Source organism: Bombus affinis, unplaced genomic scaffold (genome assembly GCF_024516045.1).
Source record: "Bombus affinis isolate iyBomAffi1 unplaced genomic scaffold, iyBomAffi1.2 ctg00000059.1, whole genome shotgun sequence".
NCBI lineage: Eukaryota > Metazoa > Arthropoda > Insecta > Hymenoptera > Apidae > Bombus > Bombus affinis.
In genome coordinates, this window is record NW_026108820.1 from 2,767,857 (window position 1) to 2,790,912 (window position 23,056).

General features: G+C 41.0%; 1 long non-coding RNA gene across 1 annotated transcript; it reads left to right on the forward strand.

The window, feature by feature from the left end:
• The first annotated feature begins 7,402 nt into the window (after positions 1–7,402).
• LOC126926907 (uncharacterized) lies at positions 7,403–7,637 on the forward strand. The gene is made up of 2 exons (XR_007715010.1): positions 7,403–7,480; positions 7,594–7,637. It is a non-coding gene; the product is annotated as an uncharacterized LOC126926907 (long non-coding RNA).
• The last annotated feature ends 15,419 nt before the right edge of the window (positions 7,638–23,056 follow it).

The window sequence follows — 23,056 nt, forward strand, 5'->3', positions numbered from 1 at the left end:
ATTGAAAAATGCAGCCCATGAAATAGGCTTAGAAATAATTTTACGCTGTTATAATTTTTCTTTTACTTTAAAAAGAAATTTTTTGTATTCGTTAAATATATATAAAAACATACCTCAAAATTCAATAACTTCGTTTCTTTCTTTTCCTTCTAAAAAAAAAAATCACAAAAAGACGCTGTTTTAGAATTGATTAACTTGCGATTTATCGTATATTTCATCTGTTGAAGTAACTTCATGAAAAACTCTATATCTTTATTTATGTATATCCATGGCCTGGAGATTGCTATTACGCAGATATATTGCAAATAAGGAGCGGCGCATATTATCCTACCCTTGAATGTATATTATGTCCTGGGTTGCAAGGTCTAGGAACAAAGAAACTAATAAACAGATTTCTCTTTATGTTCCCTGTAGCCTCTAGCCAAAGCCAGAAGCTTACCTTTTTTGGTACTATTCTTTTGCATAAATTTATGAACGTGCTCCCTATCCTTCCATTTTCTAGTAATACTAAAAAATTAAGGATCTGAATCAGTATTATATTATATTTATACCTTTATATTTATTTATACCTTTAATTTATACCTTATATTTATACCTTTAATCATTTCAGTATACTTTTCTATTACAAATTCATCCACTCGTTCTTCGATCAGTCAACGTCAAACTCAGCATCATTCAAAACACGAATTAAACGACGAACGAGAAACGCCAGTTCTACGAAACATAGAAAAATAGAAACATTCCGATTTTTCTGATGAAACGTTATCGTTTCGAGTCAGGCGTTTCCGCTCGATGCGTAACATTTTTTACAATTGAAAGTGAAATTGTCGAGCATCGTTGAAAAAAAATTCTACGTCGCAGCATGTACGAGCAATTTCAGATAAACACAGTTTATATTTTAATCGATGAACGGAGGCTCGATCTCGAGAACGTTTGTCGAAATTAATATTTGTAATTGTGGATTTCGATAATCCAAGAATTAGCTTTTACCTGATAGAAAAGAACTTAGTGGTAAAATATTGTTTTGTCAAACGAGAGGCTGTCTTTAAGTTTCAATCATATCGGGTACTTCGATTTCTTTAGGTGACTTTGATATTAACCCTTTCCACTCCGAATTTTATTTCAATTTCGTTACCAGCAGCTCGCAACGCTTTTAAATTCAATTTGAAATTTACTTTAACTAAAAAAGAAGACAATTTAAATAAACAAAGGAAGAAACAAATTCATTTAAATACCAGTTTTATTCACACTATTGTCGTACCTTGTAATTTTTAAGTGTATGGTATATCTTGGAACAACTTCCATGCAATCCTGGATTTTTTTTCGCGCGTTTCACAAAAAGGTGGGTCTGAAAGAATGTCTAGTGGGACTCGACAAAGGAGTTCCTGAGGTAAAAACTGATGTCGAGTCACACTCCACACAGGAATACAAAGGGTTAAATATGCCATGTATCGTTCGTGTACATACATAATTTTCTAATGTAATTTGATTAAATCCGCATGTTGCACGGTTGCACTTGATTGTCCGTGCGTTAAACCACCAAGATCAATTTACTGCCGGTATCGACATTAGTATTGACATTGCTAGTATTACGCTTGACGCTTTACGCCATCAAGATCATGAAAATCTATTTCGTCTATTTTTTCACATATGCCATGCAATTTCACTCCTTATCGATATATTTCAATTTAACTTTATTCCAACTTGATCGTGGTGTTTGAAATTAGAGAAAAACGTAAAATAATAAACAGAAAATAATTCTAGTAGTTTCTTACAGTAATTTTCTAAAACGATGCTACGCAATTGATAGAAATATATAAAATAACACGTAGGGCAACTGCTGTATCATTTTACCGTGTTGCTGATTTTATCGATATAGACGTAAATTCGAAATATCAAATACCTTGACAGGATATTCGACCGGTGATCAAGCTCCTATAAACTCGATGGTATAAACTCTTGGTAAATTATATCGTAAGCATTAAGAATTTGCTATAAATCGTTCGTCGTGCCGTAAAACGTATCAGTTACAGAGCTGATAAAATTTTTCCATCGACGAACGAAATAGACACGCGAATATTTATTCACTTGACCGTGTAACGCTGGCAATTTGCAAGTCGTGCCAAATCCGCCGACACGGTTTTGCCTCTTTCTCGCCATAAAACGCACGTGTCAAGAGATTCGTGTGACAATCGATTGCGTTGCTCTTGCTTGGTGATGTTAATCGTAATTAGAAATATGTGCGCACGAATAAATTTGCAAATAAAGCCAAGAGCAGCTTGCAGCTTGCAATTTCCGTTCCGTCGGGCGATACTGCGCGAACAAATCAAAGAGGACAACAGAGTCTCATAAACAAGCGAATCTGCTAAACAAGATCTAAAATGTTAAAAACACGTCGCTGATGGCCACGAGTGGTTTACTGCATATCGATACTTTAAACTACGTTTCTAATTCGCGAGATGCGCGGGTTACTCGTGAGATAAACGAGATATAGTGGAAACTCATTGTCTAACTCGCTACAAGTTGCAAAGATGAAGCCACTGATCATTACTACGACGTCGTGCACTGTGCACATTGATTCGTTTGAAACGAGGTCTCTTTATTTTTAAGCGAACTCTATTTATTACCGAACCGAGGTTTTACCAATCTACGCAATTAAATTTTTGCGTTTGCACGCGAAAATTTTATCCGTCGCTCGACCCTTGACCCAGACTAGTAGTCGGCCAAACTCGCGTTTCCGCAGGGAGAGACTTACTCAAATTTCTCATCGACCGCTCAATCGACCCGTTTGTACCGTAACTACCCTTAGGTAACACGAAAACAGAGGTCCTTGCGCCCCGGAGTACCACAGCACAGCTATATGCCTGACGATATACGCGTTAATAAGCCACGACCCATGCGCATTCTTGAACCCGATAACAGGATAGTTGCGTTGATGCGTAACATTAACATTCGTCATTTTTTCGATCAATCTACTTTATCCAATTCTATGGGATTTACGTTGCAACTATGAAAAGAATTTGCGACTGTTTAGTCGGTATTTTTCTACTTGCTATTTATTACTCTTCCACCTTTTTTTTCTTTTTGTACGTGAAGAAATCCTCATGAACACTCCGCTGCTGCTAATAATCGGTAACAGTAGAGTACTGTCGGACTCTTACCGACTAAAATTTCACGATGATCATTCTACGCGTACGACAGGAGTGCTCCAGGAACCTCTCATGAATTGTCTTCAGTTGCACCCTTTTCCGTCGTCCTCTTGTTCGAGCCAATCCTAACAATTCTCCGACTGTTGAATTTGATGCTAGGGAGGGGGGGCATTGCCCCTAGCGTTATCCCCTGTTTTAGTCGTGGGTCCGTTGGGACGGCGATGAAGCGGTTCTAGGGCCGCCTGAACGCCATCCCCCTGCATGCGTGATCCTACAAGGGTGAGAGTTCTTCTTTCTCTCCCTTTCTGCTCGCTCGCAAAAGAGGCGGACAGCCTCGTATTCCTATGGTTCGCTCTCAACATCGTTTCTAGAATCGCCGAGGGTGTGTCAATCTTTCACCTATGACGTGCCGCAGGGAGTAGCTGTGTAGCTCCCACGCCGGACAAAGCTCCAGCGCGTGCTGCGCCGTGTCCCTGCCCTCCCTGCTTTTTCAAATTCGCGATTTAAAATTTATATTAATTTATATTATATTTAACATTTTCGCGATTCAACGTTCAAATTGAAATCTCTTTCGTTCTTTATTAAGTTAAGATTACTAGAAAATAATCGTAAATGCTGCTTTATAATCATATAATTCAAGTTAGAAGTGTGCACATACCTTACTATTATATATAGAATGAGCAAATACTGTTTACTAATATCTTCTACACGTTTCAACGATATATTCTGGACGTTTTGCTTGCGACGAAATAACGAATGCGACTGGTTTGTTGAAATAAACGAAGCCTTGTTATAATGCGTCGCTATCAATTGCGCCACAGTGGCCTCCCCTGACCACCAATAAGATAAATGGTCCATTGGGGAAAAATGTTGTCTTACATCGTCATTTTATTATTATTTTGCCATTATATGCTTGGAACAATAAAAATATTCCCGTGGCGTGCTGAGTGAAACATGTGATTTCGGCGTGTCAGTCAAAGTGTTAAGGAAATTGAGCTACTTCGTAGTAATACGTCGAACTATTTTCTTTTAATTACACAACTTCCGTTTGTGTCTTGAAGTTTCGTAATAGACCTCCGTGGCCTGTCCGTGGTCCGTCGTGTTGATACGTCTTTTGCATATTCTCACACTGAGTTTCACATCTTGTACGTCTGTACGTTGTCAAAGTTTAGGCGCAGCGATAGTGCAAGTAGTTAGAGGTACGTTCGAAGGTGAAGTTCAAGTTTCAAGCTTCGAGCGTAGATGTTCAGTAGGAGAGACGCGAAGGTCGTTGGTTGAAAGAGTAGACCATGGACGTAAACCAAGGAGAAACGTAACTGAAATTCTGTGCTACCCAGGAGAGCGAGGATGATGAGAAGCGAATATAAAACAAACATATAGGTTGCTGGCAAACTCGAGGGAACAATAACTCGCCTCGTTCGCGTCAATGTCGCCATTGGTACGCGGTTATTCCGCTTTTTGATCCTCGAATTGAATTAACGCGAAATAGCAGCCGAAAGCCTTTGTGATTGACGTGACTTTGAATAACAGCGAACAACAAAAATTCGATGCGACGCTCGAGCGCGTGGCAATGGGAGCAGAGGACGCAAGTTCGTCAACAGCGGTGCAATTTAACAATTCGAATGTGGTGAAGTGCATGGAAACCTTTAATCCGAAAAATAGCAAAGAAATAACTGCTGTCCCTTGCACGATTCTCGAGTGGCGTCATCGACCGTCAGCTCTATCGATAGCGTCCGTCGCGAAACAACAGTTTGCGTATTGTTCGTTGATAAAATTGCCGAGTATCGATTATCGTTCAACCCGGCGCGGCAATCTTTGACCCGCGGCAGGCATTATTGTCCAATTATTGGAAGAATTCGAGAATCGACGCAGCTTCCTATTGGCTTTGTTCGAATTCACATCCAATTCGCGGAATTAATTGGATTCATTCCTTCAAACGTATCTTCATTTACCTTCGATGTGCGAACGAGTTTCGCAACGTGATGGAACGTACCTTGTGCTACTTCGTTTACCCCAACAGACACAAAACAGAACGATTCTATCGATCAACGAGGATGAGGTGCCTTTATTTCTTTTTTTTTTTTCCACCTCGGTTTGAGCAGAATAAAAACAGTGCGCGTTGAGTGCGTTTTGGCACTCGGTTCGGGGATCGGCAATCCATTAACGCTTCTCTGGCTCGTGTTGTTGCAGTTGTTTGCGATTCAAAGTGATTCGAGTTATCAAGCGACGTATAGTTTGGCGGCGTAGCCTGTACAGCTCTTAACGTACCAAGCTAAGAGTTCTCGTAGAAATCACCTCGAGTGCCAAGAAACAAGTTTTTTCGCCAGCAGGAGAAAACTTGATGTAGTTCAGCCTTAACATAACATCCAGATTCACGAACGAGGGAAGCGTACGGGTAGAGAGGCGTGTGTGTGTGTCGGCTGTTACTTGCAAAGGAAATTCTATTCGTCGAGATCGATGGCATAGACGAAAGCTAAGAAACGATCGACCAATGTTTATTGAAATTTATATTCTTTTTTCAGAGAAACGACGTTGCGACACAATCTTCCAGTGTTAGTGGTAGCTTATTCGGTAAGTGAAATCACAGTTAAATTTCATAATACGGTATTTTTATCGGTACGTAGAACGTTCTCCGGTAAAACATCAAAATTATTCAATTTTGCAATTTACAATGTTTTCTTCGCGCAAGTACCCTTCAAGTAAATTTATTAATTTACTGCAGAGATTACTCGCGTGTTTTTATTCTTCGAAAGAATTGCAAATTAAGCGTCTAACGCAATTTTACGTCGTGCATATTTATGCGCAACTGTGATACGAATTCAGAGGTTCGATAAGGAAAAAAAAGAAAAATGAAAAAATAATGTGTATTCTGTGCAACCACGGAGAAAGGAATATCCGTTGAACAACCAGTTTGTGAAATATCGATTGAATTTTTTACCGAATAACTTGCTGAAAATAACGTCAATTGTTTTAAAATTAATAAAATTTGTATTCCATGCAAAGATATTAAACCGATAGAAATGCTGATTTTATCTTGACGTTTTCCATTATTTTCCAAACAATTTTCTCAACATTTGTAGCCTGACCTTTTACGGTACACAGTTTAACCTTTATACGGTAACGCACTGTCGTAGAACGTATTTCGCGTCGTATAAGAAACAACAGAGAATAGATTTTCTGTTCGAAAACAATGAAAGAGATTTAATAAAAACAGTTTTATTGTCGTGCAGGTACGAGAGACTTTTATCGTGAAAGCTATTTCACGAACATATTTACCATGGTGTACAAAACGGTGGAAAATTCAGGAGATAATTTTCACGAAAAAGAGATATATCACGTAGAAACGTATCATCGAGAAATATATATTAATTATCGTTTGTTCTAATAAATAATTAATAATTCAATTACGATACGCTTATGGTCGATTACAACTCATTCGAATACCTCGTAATGATTTAAACGAAGACGTTTAAAAGACATGCATTGCTCCTTCTATCAGCTCGACCATCGTTAAGATTCTCTGAAAAAGATCATTCCGCGAGTATAAAAAATTACCTTAAGTAATTTAAGGTTAAGTCCACACCGTTCATCAAGTCCGTTATGAAGTTCATCCTCCGAGGAAATGTTTAAGACAGGGGACCGAGGCAAAGCGTTCGATGAAAGGGCAATTAAAGCGAACGCGTCCAATGAAAACATATCAAATCGAATTCGTTGTTAACTAATTTCTCGAATTATCGAAAAACATCGCTTTAATTGATTTTCGAACGAAATACATCGGTTCGAGGGTTTCAGGGTTTCAATTAGACTGCCGATGTTTATATATTTATGGAAATTCGCGTAGCATGAAAAAAAAAATATATATATATATATATGTCGGAGATGTAGAGACATCGAGCCTTTCTTTTGGAAGATTTCTCAATACTTGGGCTCGGGGTGACATAACTGGTCGCCGAACGTAGCCACGGTCACGGGATGAACGAAATGTTTTACAAAGGAGGTTCCAGTGTTAAGGGATACGCTGTATAAACAATCAAGTCTTGATCAGGAGCAATGCTGGTTTATGTGGAACTGCCTAGTTGCGGCGCTTCGGAATTTGTTGATATTCCCGATCGATATGTATTTGATATATGTAACTGTATCTGTCTTTTATTTTGCAATCTCCTTGGAGAGTTTACTGTCATCGTCTTGGAGTCAGTCTTAGAGAAACCCTGTGCCTGAGTGAACGTGTCAGTGAGCTATCAAAAAATATTAAAACGTACAGAAAGTTTCCCGTTGACCGTGGATTCGTTACAGAACCCAAGAATATTATTAAAAGCATTTGTTTACTTATTGTTTGTTATCTTAGTTAACCGTTAAACTAATTGTTTATCAAACTTTGTAAAGAAATATAATTTTATGTAAATACAACCTTTATTGAACATCATGATGGCAAATGCTAACGAAGAATCGTCTCGCGCTCGAAATCCAAACGACAATTCGACATATATATACGCGAAACGTGAGAAGCGGAAAACACATTGTAGATGTGGCAATATCAATAGTGGACGAAACAAATTTTAATTTGGCTCGCATATTTTTATGGAAATTCGTAATTCCATCGACCCGAAATGTTATTAAAAAATATTTTTTATCGCTTCGATGAAGGTACGAATGAATTTACGCGTGAACACCAGCGATCTAGTTATCACGCAGTTGTAAGTTAGTTATGCTCTTAACGGGACCCAGAACTTGGCAGATTTGTCATCTATTTTAAAAAACCTTCCATCGTTCGATTTGATAGGCTGTTTCCCTTTTTGATCTGGTATTAAAATATTCCCTTTGCTCAGCCTGGAAGTGATCTCCAAGTCACGGAAATAAAACGATAAAAGAAAAACAGAGCGCAGATAAAATTTTCCACGAAACGTTGGACATGTCTTATGCCGTTAAAATTACTGAACCTGCTAGAACGAGCTGAATAGCTTTTTTCGCAGCTGTACGACAAGTTGCACATCGTTGCACGCCATTTGTCGCGATTAGCTGCCGCCGACTAATGCGGAGAATTTCGTACAAGTCGTTGACTCGCTGCTAATTAAGAAGGCAAAGTTGCCGAGTAAGACGTCCGAATTATCTCCCTTTCTTTTTTCCCTTTGTCTATCCAAACGAAACTGACAGTATCAAAAATGAACGTTTTGGCGGCGAATAAAAAAGCTGAAACTGCGTTCCTACTAACGCGATTCTTGTCGTGATAACAAAACGCAATTACTATGCACGCCGATTTATTTAATTTTGCTTCTCGTTGGAATTTCTGAGAGAAATTTTTAGTGATAGTGAAAGTAGCGCAGGATGACAGCTAAAACAACTTAAGGCAACTTCGACGAGTTAAAAAAAGGGCAGAAGTTTATTCTACGTCGAAGATAATACCGAGCTTAAGCGGGCTTTATCGCGATATCGTTTCACGTCAAAATATTTTTCTCAATAACGTCAAAGTCTTACGTTCGTTTTTAAAATCCTACAATTTCGATTTTCTTAACGTCTCGGAAGATCGCAGAGGAGAAAAAGCGCGACAAGAATATTTTCATTGACCTTTTCGCTTTGTGACCACCTTGTAATTAAACGGAAAGATTTTAATACTCCATTTATTCCATTCCTAGGATTCCTTAATTCCATTCATAGGAAATTCGAAATGGAACACGAAAAAATATATAAAATATATAAAGTAGCGTTTTCTACAGCAATTGGTTGGTAAGGCAATTTTCAACCGAGATTCTACCTTTTTACATTCTCCAAATAAGGATCCGCGGTTTAATTAGAATTTATTGGGAAGAATATGCAGAAACACGATGCAAGGACGAGATACAAGTTACGAAAGGATTTGCGAGTAACTTACGAGTAGCTTAGCAGCTACGATCTGTGAAATTTCAACTTAGTAAATCTTCTACACGAGGAATAGCGAGAGACAGGAATTTTGCGGAATTGGTCTTGTCGAACTTGGATTCGGCTTGGATTATTCGATAGAAAGAGTGACGATCTGTCGTGTGTAGCGGAAAAGCGTGTGAAGCTTTTCACAGAATCGTCGCAAAGGGAAACGATTATCGCGCGAATCGCTTCACCGAGATATCGAAAGCTGCATCAGACCTGTTTCGAAGAAAAAGAATTTAACATACCGTGTCCCTTATCGATCCGGAGCTTTCACGGGCATTTATCCGCCAACAAGAGAAAGCTTTCGCTTTCGATATTTCTATCGGGCGCGGTGTGCGTTGTCCTGGAAAACGGCCACGAGTTTAAAGCGTCGTTGAAAGGCGTATTCGCAAGAATTGTAAAGATCAGATCGCAAGCCGAAGGCAACGGGAAACCGATGCTGACAAATGATGTTCATCGTAATATCGTAACACGACGTATTGTACGGGATATCGACGACGTTGTGTTCGCTACCGATGTTTTCCACTTAGCTGTAATTAAATAAAAGCGAGGATGATCTGAAAGATCAACGACGACAGTCAGTGGCTCGTTCTTCAACGTTACAAGTTCTTGCGATTATCGTTCATTTTCAAAAAACGAGATGCATAGAACAGTCGTCGCGTACGTTTTCTCTGCGTTTATGAGAAATTCGAAAACGAGTACACAGAGTGTACGAAATAATGCAGAAGCGTATAAAATATTCAAAACAGATATAAGCAAATTTTCTACTTACAAGACAAGTTTCGAAAGATTATGAAACTTCCGAGACGCGTACAGCACATTCTTTCGCTGTCCAAAGTTGCTCTAAGGGGATGAAATTCACCTCCGAGAATCGGCCTACTTTCCGATTTTCCGTTATAGCTTTCAAGCCACAAGTATACATAGAAAGAAACTTTTCGGACGAGAGTTACATCTTTCGATCAGCGCCTATCGTTCGATAAAAGTATCCGTCAATGTTACAGCAATAGCGGGAAATTGTCAGAGGTAGATTTCACTCTCCGAGGGTGAATTGTGGTAGAAAATAAAAATTGCGCCATACGCATCCACGTATTGTCTGCGTGCAATTTCAAAGTTCCACAATTTGTTGAATTTACGCGTTGACGTGTGCCTGGTTAATGAAGCGCGTTTTTATTTATTTTCGTTGGAATATGTATATCGTAGTACCTGTTGCTTGTAACACCAGCAGGTTGTCCCCTAATCGTCTTTGTTTTACAAACATATCTTTTACGACAACGCATCTTTATACAAACACGAAAATTCAGTCAAACAATGCGATCTTCATCTTAATAGGACAAAATGGATCGCACGTAATTCGATAAAATAATAGAAAACAGAAAAATGTTGCGCGTCTATGATTTCCTTATAGAACGAAAGAAACTTTTGCCACGATCTAATATAATATTTAACAAATAACGGCAACTTCCGGTTCAAGTGTCTCTCTTAATTATTTTCGTGGAAATATGAGCGCGCAATAAATATTCACAGTCTAGTTAGACACAGTACTGTGAGAAGAAAGTAATAGAATTTTTATCACTATAAATAATAGATGCATATCCTTTATCACTGGTGGCATCCTAAATCATGCTAGTGGCTTTTGTCGTGTGACACAGCCTGGATATTTCTCTTCGGTTATTATCTGTTAGTCTGTATGTCCGGAGCAAGCTACATATGTAAATGTACGTACATATATATGTCGGAGATGAAAGAACACCGGAACCCCTCCCTGGATTCGCGGGAATACCGCAACTCTGTAACTTAGATTAAACAAATGCCGCACCGATTATTCGAGTTTTATGATCATGAGCTTGGGCTCGAGGCGACAATCAGTCGCCGAACGTAGCCGCGGTCAAAGGGATGAACGTTTTATCTAACAAAGGCACAGAGTAACTCTATACCTCTCCTTAAAAGAAATAGTCGTAGCGATACGTGGAAGTAAATACTTCAATAGTTTCTATCCCGCGGCCCGCCACACGCAGATTTTGTCCTTCGGGTAAGATGATCGCTGGGTGTCGGCATGCCTTTGTGGTGTATGTTTAGCTAACGTGAGGACCCGCTATAGATCTTAAGATTTAGTCAAGCGAAGTCCGTCAAATAGTCTTTGTTGCAACTACGGGAAGATAGGAGAAACCTATCTTCCACGAACGTTGCCCCCCGTCAACAACCTCCCCTCAAGGGCGGCCAGCATCTCTTTCAAAACGCCGATATGGAGATCGATCAATTAGCAACAGCGCTAATTTCCCTCACCTTTGGAACGAAAGCTTTCGTTGACGAATCCGAGGATCTCATGTCCTTAGACACACCCATTATAGTTCTCCTCGACGGCATCGTCGAGACGGAGATTCATTCTTTCGTACGATCTCATCGACGAATGACAGTACCACCTTACAACCAGTGAATACCTCACGTCTAGTTAACAAAGAGTTAGACTTGAACTGTGCGAGAACATATGTTTATCATCCCGTGACCGCGGATTCGTTTCGAACCTAAGGTCATTATCACTAGTGCTACGAGTGCCTAATCTTGTTGATAAGCCTGTGTTAGTAAACTCTTTATTGTATCACGGCAATGGCTAATTGTAATGAGAACTCATCAAACGCCCCTCTCCATAATCCTGACCCTAATCCGACATATACATACATACATACATACATACATACATAGTATATAGCAACGACAGGAAAAAGACTCGCAGCGATTAATTTTCGTTTGCCACGAGTCTATGAATCATTGGCGTTAGTCTGCTTGTTCGACTGCATTTTCCGTGATAGTTCGATGTGATTAGGATAGCTCGTTACATGGTCGAAACATTGTTGAAACTGCTATATGACCATGATATTACACAATGAGTGTGTAAAGATGAGAGAAAAGAGAGCGCGATAGGGAGAAATTTTGGATCTTTGTTTTGGTCTCAAAATGGATCTTTGTTGAAACGACCTTTTTCGTTTAAATAATATGTAAGTTTTTTATTTATTTAAAGATAGCTACGCATCTTTCCATTTACGTAAATCGATCTCTTCCATCTTCGTGAGTTAGATCTGTCGAAAGTTTTTTCGCTTTCTCGAGTTGGCAAGTTGGAAAAAAAAAGAATCCCTGACATCGCGACGCGAAAGAATGATCGATTTGCCATAGAATGGTCATGTACAGTGAACGGCAATACTATCGCAACATCCTTTGCAATTGAATAATTTCTTCGTAAGGTCAGACCAAACGACTTGAGTTTTTGCGATGAACAAGGTAGAGGTTTATTTTTCAAGCTTTCTTTATCTGGGTTTAGAGCAACGGAAATTGGAACATCTTTCGAAGATTCGCACACGTACAGAACGTTAAAAAAATAATTTATTCCGAAATCTTTCAACTTTCGATTCGCCTTTCATCTCTTCGATTCGCCATCTGAACAAATATTTTGAAAAATTCAAATCAATTTATATGCTCGTCCTTGCTTCTTTCATAACACGGATTACTATCATTTTGAATGAACATGTGTGTAAATTTCGAGCTATCGCGGGGAGACGCGGTCGTTAGAATACGCGTCAACGAGAGTCGTAAATTCCCGTTACGATTAGAATAATCGACACCACGAATAGTTCGATCCCCGTATTTCGGTTAGGATAATCGGGGTGGTTGATGCGGTATAACACTGAGAGTCACAGAATTATAATAATGTATATTTCCAACAATTAGTCTACACGATTGAAAAGAGATAAACAATTAACAACTTTATCGCACGCAGATAATGTAGATGTATACAATATAGAGCAAGGCTCTTACAATTGAACTTAGTCTCTTGGTGGACGTAGCACGATATGATACTTAATAGAATAAGCGAATGTTTGGCAATGTCGCGGATCGACTTGAATTGGTGTTCTGTTCAGAGTTAGACGTTAGGCGTTAGAATTTTGACTATTTGGTCGCTCTTGCGTTGAGATGGAAGAAAGTTCAGTGTGGGTGTGCCCTTTTGCATGACGAACGCGGATTCGTTGTTCACACTTTTCGTTAAGAAAAGTGAGGGTAATGATCCGCGATGTCGATTGGTTATGCCCTACGCTGATGCTTGAAGGGATGGGTAGAAGGCCTCCTACCATCGTGGTTGATAGGAGACCTTGTTCATGGAAAAACCTGATTGATTTATTAGCTAGCTATTCGATTCTTCCCGATGGGTGCGTGTTCGCTTTCTCCGTATTTTTTCAGCGCGCCTGATAAACCCAAGGACCTCTCTAAAAACCAGATGTGCTTCGACAAATATTTTTTGGCTTAAGAAATTCTTCAGGACAAAGGGGTTGACTGAAGACGCCTGTTGATACAATACAGTGACAGCGAAAGAATATATTGGGTCCTTAGGTTTATTGAGGGTCGGAGTGACGTTACGCAGGCCGCTGGCTGTCCGGTCGCGAGGGCTGGCATGCAGATGTTTAGGCGACGTAACAATGTGCTTTTTTCGTGATTCGAATTAAAAGAATTAAACAAATCGGAACGTTGTTTTCCTTGTTGTAGCAATTGTACCTTGTGTAACATTTTTATTGCGCTCGTAATTCACGATACTTAGGCTGCAACATACCGAAGCTCCTCTCATACTTGTATCGCATTAGGGGCAAATGTTACATGGTTGCAGAACCGTACAAGCAATATGCTGGAGACAAAGTGGGGTGGGATTTTATGTACCAAGTTAATGCTACATTCCGTTCTCGTATTTGCCGGTGTGGAGACGCGGATAGCGTTTATTATGCTCGCATTTAGGTATTCCGTGGCTGCTTCGATTTCATCATTGGTTTTTAGTGAGGATGAGGCTGAAGTTGTGTGGGTAAAGACTTCTCTAAAGAGCTGCCAGTTGGTGTGTTGGTTATGAATGGAGCCATTAGGTGTATTCTCGATGATAGTTGAACTGACTGTTACTATCACGAGGGAATGATCAGAGGAGAGATCAGCCGAGGAATTGATTTGGACGTGTCTTGACGAGATATTTTTAGTTATGAAGAAATCAAGGAGATCGGGTATTTTGTTTGTGTCGGTGGGCCAGTGTGTGGGTTCGTATGTGGTAAGGTAGTTGAGGTTGTTGGTTATTATGCTGTTGAGGAGGTTTTTGCCTCTTACTGTAACCAGTCTGCTACCCCATTGGGTGTGTTTAGCGTTGTAGTCTCCTCCGGCTATGTATCTGTTGCCCAGGGTGTCCAGGAAGTGGTCAAAGTCTTCTTTGGCGATGGAGTGTCTGGGAGGGCAGTATACAGCTGAAGTGGTGATTGTACCATGACAGTCTTCTATTGCTACGTTTGTTGCTTGGAGGTAGTCTTTCTGGAATGGTTGAAGTTCGTAGTGCTTGATGTTTGATTTGATTATGATTTCGGTGCCGCCGTGGGCCTTTCCGCTGGGGTGTTGGGTGTGGTAGAAGTTGTAGACGTGTATTTTGAGGTAGTTTTTGTCGGTGAAGTGGGTTTCGCATATGAGCATCACATCGATTTGCTGTTGTTTTAAGAATAGTTCTAGTTCAGATTTGTGCTGAGCTAGACCGTTGGCGTTCCACAGAGCTATTCGCATTGGTTTTATTTTGCTTCTGTGCGTATGAATTTGTCCATGAAGAGTGTGAGTAGTGACAGCAAGTTGTTAATTTGCTCAGTTTGCTTCTCGATAAGTTTTTCGAGTCTGGTAAAGTTGTCTGTGCTTTGTGGGGTGGGAATTCTATTTTCTGTGTGTACACTGTGTGTTTTCGAGTTGTTTACGTTTCCTTGCGTTGCCTGCGCATAGGATACTGTTGGTGTGGTGAGTTTTTGGGGTTTAGGTTCTTGTATGGTTATGTCCTTGGGTCTCAGTTTTGGATACTTTATATTATGTAGTGTTTTGTAGGCTGAGCATCCTTTGTAGTTCGCAGGATGCTCTCCTTGACAGTGGATACACTTGGCGGGGGTTTCCGGGGATTTAGTGTATTGGTCAGTGCGGTGATTACCTGCACATTTTACGCACCGGAAGTTGTGATTGCAGTATTTCTGCGTGTGGCCGTACCTTTGGCACCTTTTGCATTGTATTATTTCTTTCTTTACAAGAGGTGGCTCGAACTTAACTATGGAGTTCATCAGCCGATTGATGTTGTAGATTTCTTTGTTGTTTGTTTTTTGTTTTAAGTCTATAAAAAATAAGGATAGTGGGTTTTTTGTGATTCTATGCCTAATGTTGCTGATGTTAGTTACTTCGTGGCCGTGATTTAACAGTTCGCACTTTAGTTCGTCTAGATCGACTGAGTGGTGGATGTTGCGTAGCACCACTCGAAATGGTCTTTCTTGTTTGAGCTGGTATGTGTGGAATTTAGCGTTTAACGTTTTTAATAGCTTGGTTAACTTTCTATAGGCGTTTGGGTGGGTCGGCAGTATTTTCACGTGGTTGTTGTTAATCTTTAACTTGTAGTCCTCTTTGCTGATGTCTTTTTCGATAGTCTTAATCATTGACTGTATGTCGATTACGTCGTTAATGAATATCGGTGGGGGAGGGGGAATTCTTTGAGTATGGAGATTATTTACCTTTTCGGTTGTAATCATGGAGTCTTCCGTGGACTCCAGTATTGAAAATCTATTGTAGGTGGTCACCTGGCTGGCTGATGGTTTAGTTTGACTCTTGTTTACATTTGTCTTGGTTGGTTCGAGCTTTCGTTTTTTCGTGTGATGGTCGTTTACCAGGATAGATGTGTTGCCCTTTTGCCACGGGGGAGGAAAAATGGCGGTGTTATAATTTAGCTCCGGGGAGCCTGTTGGGAATGATAGAGCCATCATCGAGCTAGTTAATTCAGTGTGAAAGAACTAATCGAGAGGCTGTTAACCCCTGGCTAGGTTAGTTGGATTCGCTTTCGACAGATGGGCGTCACGTGGAGTTTTGTGAACTTCACAGGGCACTGGACACACGTCTGCACGTCTCGGCACTCAGCAGCAACTGGATGCTCACGTGCTGCTTTGTGAACATTGCCGGGCACTGGACACACGTCTGCACGCCTCGGCACTCACGAACGAACTGGATAATGTATGTGATAATGTATTTTTAGTGTATCCTGTTAGCTTAACAAAACATAACTTTGTTCAACGTTTGCATAATATATTTAAAGAAAAAGATTCGTACTTCTCCGGGCATTTTAGTGTTTTTCTTCCTTCCCATCCGATGTTCCTGCTATTTCATTTTCTGATGTGAGCGCCTCCAGTGAATTTATTTGTTTGGGTTTCTTCTGGGGGTTTCTGTCTCTATTTCTACATAATTCCACTGGGTGGAATCGGCCCGGGAAGTTCAGTGCTTCACAGATTGTGCACGGTTTTTTTTTTGAATGGTGGATTTACCTTTCTAACCATGTCTATCTTTCTTTCTTGTGTTTCTTTCCTTTTTCTCCAGTCTTCATATTGTCCCAAAATTCCTATTAGGTCATTTGTTGTCTGTATATTATCGCTTTCGATTTTGTCTTGGACTTCGATAGGTAATCCAATGACAATCAGGTGTATCCTCACCTCTTCATCCATTTCCCTTTTTACTTCCAATATTAGTCGTTCTTTCTCTATTGCATATTCTACGAACGAACCTGAAAGGTATTTAAAGTTGTAAGCATATCGTATTGCAGGCCAACCTTTATTCTTAAAGGCTTTGAGAAATGCTTCTTTCCAATCTTCCCAGTTGTGTCCTCCAGCTTTCAGTAGATTTGTTTGGTACCACCTTTTTGCTGTTTTTCCTAGGTACTTTCTCAAACCTTTGACTTTTCCTCATCGCTTTTTATTTTGTATTTTTTGCATTCCTCTTCATACTCTGATATCCAGTTTGTGGCTTTCTGAGTTCCTTCTAATCGTTCTATATTGTTGTTTGTTTCAACTATTTCCCTCTTATCTCGTCTTTAAAGGGTCTCTAGAAGTTTTTCCATTTTCACTCGATTCCGGTTTCACACTCGATTTTGCACTAGCGACTGGGTTACTCGCGCACGATGGTCGTAAGTTCTAGCACTGTTATAATCGGCACTGATCCCACTTCTGATGTCGGGTTGGCGTTACGATTAGAGTTAGGGTTAAGGGCGTAAACGAATCCCTATTGACACTAGACGTGATCACTATGCAATAGAGGAGATATTTACTAGTGCAAACATGACCATGTTGGAATTGGACAAGTAATCGCGATAATTTGATACTCGAGAAGCTAATGACAATGATCTTAGGCTCAATAACGAATCCACGGTCAACGGGATGACGAACTCTACTCTTCTTTAGCGTCTAAGTTGTACTCAATGTTAATGCATGGGGCCATCACTATGTATCCGAGAGTTACTTGAATCGTCGTCGAGATCGTACCGGATAGTAACTCTCCGTCTCGACGATGCCGTCGAGGAAAACTATAATGGGTGGGTCTAAGGACATGATCCTCGGATTCGTCAAAGAAAGCTTTCGTTCCAAAGGTGAGGGAAATTAGCGCTGTTGCTAATTGGTCGATCTCCATATCGGCGTTTTGAAAGAGATGCTGGCCGCCCTTGAGGGGAGGTTGTTGACGGGGGCATCGTTCGTGGAAGATAGGCTTCTCCTATCGTCCCGTAGTTGCAACAAGGACTGTTTGTCTAAATGAAGAACTTTGCTTGACTAAATCTTAAGATTTATTGCGGGTCCTCAAGTTAGCTAAACATACTGCGGAGGTATATTGACATCTGGAGATCATCTTACCCGAAGGATAGGATCTGCGTGTGGCGAGCCACGGAACAGAAACCTTTGAAATATTTACTGCCACGTGTCGCTACGGCTATTTCTTTAAAGGAGAGGTATAGAGTTACTCTGTGCCTTTGTTAGATAAAACGTTCATCCCTTGACCGCGGCTACGTTCGGCGACTGGTTGTCGCCTCGAGCCCAAGCTCACTATCATAAACCTCGAACAATCGGAGCAACATTTGTTTAATCTAAATTACGACATTACGGTATTCCAAGAATCCAAGGAGAGGTTCCGGTGTTTTTCCATCTCCGACAAATATATATGTTTTGAATAAATAGAATTAAAAAGTGAGAAGAAATTAAGAAATAAGAAATTAATCAAACTTACGAAAAAAGATCAATGTCTCTGTTAAATTATATACGTTGTTTATATTAAATAATATTACTCCTGTATTGTTGATAGAATTTGTTTACTACACACACATATATATATATATGTAGTATCGTGGGCAAAAGGCCTAAGATATCTGCAGAATCGTAAACAATGTCGCGAGAGCCGCGGCATCGTCGGGTACATCAATGTGTCATCGATCCTTTTTAAGTGGATAGTTTCGTGGAAAGGGCCCGCGTGACCCTGGCCACGGGCGTTTCGGGACACGTGTCTCGAACGGCGGGAAAAGACAAAGAGACGTTAAAGTGAGTATTAGTTGAGAAGCCGGAGAGAACGGATGCAAAAGGTGTGCAGAGTGTGAATTGAGAAGCGAGAGCGAGCGAGTGTAGAAGCCGAAGAGTGTGAATCGGGAAGTCGAAAGCCGCGTCTGAAAATAAGACGTACGACAGCATTGTAATTATTTCGTTGCTTCGAATATTATTAATTAAATCAAAACATCATTACTTGTCCTTTCCTCTAAGACCCATTAAGATACTACATAATTTTGGGGGCTCAGCCGGGATCTAGAGCGCTAAGTGACAAGTGAAAGTGATATTTCGGAACGATGAGTAACTACATTGCAGGAGAAGCATATTTGACTGACGAGCAGGTGGCTCAGATGCGAATACCTGAGTTAAAAGACGAGCTGAGAAAACGACGGCTGAGATTAACGGGTAGAAAGCGCGAGCTGGTAGCGCGATTGCTGGCTGCGGTACGTTTAGATCGGTAACATGGTGCACGAGAAGAAGACGACGATGACGACGATGTTTTAGAAGACGACGACGACGATGAGATGGGCGTGATTGGGGACCGTTTAGACGGCAACGGTCCAGGGAATCACGATCTCAGTAGTCAAGACGGCGGAGTTCGGGTGACTCCAGTGGTAAGACGACGAGGGCAAGACGAGCCTAAGTGCACGGTGTTAACGTTTGAAGACGTAAAAGACTCGTTAGGAAAATTCAGCGGAGATGACCTACCGAATGTGAGCCAATGGATAAGGGATTTCGAGGAAATGGCGGAAGTGTGTGGCTGGTCGGACATCCACATGGTGGTTTTCGCCAGGAAGCTTCTCACAGGCTCTGCTCAAGCTTTCGCACGCCAAGAACGATGCACGAAGTCCTGGGCGAAGTTTAAAAAGGCGTTGGTAGATGAATTCCCAGACATAGTGAGTGACCGGGAGGTACATCAAGAATTAGCACATAGAACGAAAAGAACAGACGAGAGTCTGCTTCAGTATATGTATAATATGCGTGAGATTGCGGGACAAGGAAGAGTCGATACACAGTCGGTAATCGACTATATTATCCAGGGTATTCCCGATGAGGTCGCGAATAAAGCCATACTATACGGGGCCAGGAATATGCAGCAGCTGAAGGAACGCTTCAAGCGGTATGAAGCGATGAAAAGTGAGATGAGGACGAAAACAAAATTTGGGGAATGCAAGGACGATGAAGCGGAACGATCAGCAATACGGAAGCAGTCGAGGCAAACGAGCAGTGATCCCAAAAGGTGCTTCAATTGCGGCGGTGACGATCACTTAAGTGTTACGTGTCCAAAGAAAGAGAAAGGTGTGAAGTGCTTTAGCTGCAACGAATTTGGACATGTTGCGGCGAAGTGTACTGCACGACCAAAGGAGACTTACGTCATCTCGAGGCCCGAGAAGAAGGAGTACGTGAAAGAAGTGTCGATAGATGACTGTAAGATTACATCGTTAGTAGATACGGGTAGTGATCTCACGTTCATACGATCAGACGAGTATGCGAGGTTAGGATCACCACCGCTAGGAAATTGTAAACTTAAGTTTGATGGTTTGGGTTCCGCTGACAATGAGACCTCGGGTGAATTTACGAAGGTAATGACGGCCGACGGGCAGGCTGACGGTCACGAAGACGCGTCGGATATATTGAGGGTCAACGTGATAGAACAGTTTGACGAGATAGATGTAGCGCACATAGAGGAACCTCACTACCGTGAAGCGATTCGCGATATCTTTAGGGGGTATAAGCCAGAGAAGACGCGGGATGTCGGGATAACCGCGAAAATCGTGTTGAAAAGCGACAAACCCGTAGTACAAAGACCGCGAAGACTGGCGCCGTCTGAGAAAAGAGAAATAGACGACTTGGTGAAGTTGCGAAAAAACGAAGGCGATTTTAAGTGTCAGGTATGTCATAGGCCGGGCAAAAATATGGAGTACGCGGATACCCCGAGTAGAAATTCACTGCCGGGTGCTGTGTATGTGGCTGAGTGTGAGGACGGGCTGATTGCACGGTTGAGAAGCGCACAGAAGAAGGGCATTGAAGTCCGTAAGATTTTAGATGCCGCAACGTGTAGTCAGGCCGATAGATATGTAACCAGAAGATTAATCGACGAAGAGTGGGGCGTGAATTTCGAAAAACAGCGTCGTGAGTTACGTGAGGACGCGAAAAGGAAGATCGCTGCGACGCAAGAAGAAAACAAAAGGAATTTCGACAAAAGACGGAAGAGTGCGAAGCAGTACCTAAGGGGAGATCTGGTAGCCATTAAGAGAACTCAATTTGGCCCAGGTTTAAAATTCGGGGGCAAATTTTTAGGTCCGTACCGGGTATTGCGAACAATGTGGAATGACCGATACATGGTGGAGAAAGTAGGGGAGCATGAGGGGCCTACGCACACGTCGGCGACCGCCGACTTCATGAAGCCTTGGGTCCTCAACGCCGAAGACGACGCATCCGACGATAGCGAAATTGAAGACCACATCTGAGGGCAGATGTTATTGCAGGATGGCCGAATGTAGTATCGTGGGCAAAAGGCCTAAGATATCTGCCGAATCGTAAATAATGTCGCGAGAGCCGCGGCATCGTCGGGTACATCAATGTGTCGTCGATCCTTTTTAAGTGGATAGTTTCGTGGAAAGGGCCCGCGTGACCCTGGCCATGGGCGTTTCGCGACACGTGTCTCGAACGGCGGGAAAAGACAAAGAGACGTTAAAGTGAGTATTAGTTGAGAAGCCGGAGAGAACGGATGCAAAAGGTGTGCAGAGTGTGAATTGAGAAGCGAGAGCGAGCGAGTGTAGAAGCCGAAGAGTGTGAATCGGGAAGTCGAAAGCCGCGTCTGAAAATAAGACGTACGACAGCATTGTAATTATTTCGTTGCTTCGAATATTATTAATTAAATCAAAACATCATTACTTGTCCTTTCCTCTAAGACCCATTAAGATACTACATATATATATATATATATATATATATAAATTATATATAATAACAATTGTACAGTGTATAAGTATAGCAAATGAAGATACAGTGTAGCCTGAAAAGTAGTATTAGACAGTAACTAGTCAGACGCGAGTGTTTCAATGATCGTTCGATGTTTCTTATTACTAAGGTGGATAGTTTCATAAATTTTTCCAAAGTAAATTAATATTTCTTTGTTATTTAGTAAAAAAATGGATCAGTGTTCCATCAATGATTAAGGAAAAGAATTAAATATTAATAAATTATGATATAAAAAGGAAGCTAAAAAGCTAAAAAGGAAGCACCCAGCAGACCTTATAAAGGACATAACCTAACAAACACGAGGATGGTACCCCGCTGGGGGTAGCCACCAACATGCTAATTTAACCGTTAAAAAATTCCACCAAATGTCCAAATTGGACAAATTGTGAATTTTAATTCGTTATTTTACATATCGTAATTAAAGTACAATAATTAACTCTTAATTAATTTAATATATATCATAATTTATTAATATTTAATTCTTTTCCTTAATCATTGATGGAACACTGATCCATTTTTTTACTAAATAACAAAGAAATATTAATTTACTTTGGAAAAATTTATGAAACTATCCACCTTAGTAATAAGAAACATCGAACGATCATTGAAACACTCGCGTCTGTCTGACTAGTTACTGTCTAATACTACTTTTCAGGTTACACTGTATCTTCATTTGCTATACTTATACACTGTACAATTGTTATTATATATAATTTATATATATATATATATATATATATATATATGTAGTATCTTAATGGGTCTTAGAGGAAAGGACAAGTAATGATGTTTTGATTTAATTAATAATATTCGAAGCAACGAAATAATTACAATGCTGTCGTACGTCTTATTTTCAGACGCGGCTTTCGACTTCCCGATTCACACTCTTCGGCTTTTACACTCGCTCGCTCTCGCTTCTCAATTCACACTCTGCACACCTTTTGCATCCGTTCTCTCCGGCTTCTCAACTAATACTCACTTTAACGTCTCTTTGTCTTTTCCCGCCGTTCGAGACACGTGTCCCGAAACGCCCATGGCCAGGGTCACGCGGGCCCTTTCCACGAAACTATCCACTTAAAAAGGATCGACGACACATTGATGTACCCGACGATGCCGCGGCTCTCGCGACATTATTTACGATTCGGCAGATATCTTAGGCCTTTTGCCCACGATACTACATTCGGCCATCCTGCAATAACATCTGCCCTCAGATGTGGTCTTCAATTTCGCTATCGTCGGATGCGTCGTCTTCGGCGTTGAGGACCCAAGGCTTCATGAAGTCGGCGGTCGCCGACGTGTGCGTAGGCCCCTCATGCTCCCCTACTTTCTCCACCATGTATCGGTCATTCCACATTGTTCGCAATACCCGGTACGGACCTAAAAATTTGCCCCCGAATTTTAAACCTGGGCCAAATTGAGTTCTCTTAATGGCTACCAGATCTCCCCTTAGGTACTGCTTCGCACTCTTCCGTCTTTTGTCGAAATTCCTTTTGTTTTCTTCTTGCGTCGCAGCGATCTTCCTTTTCGCGTCCTCACGTAACTCACGACGCTGTTTTTCGAAATTCACGCCCCACTCTTCGTCGATTAATCTTCTGGTTACATATCTATCGGCCTGACTACACGTTGCGGCATCTAAAATCTTACGGA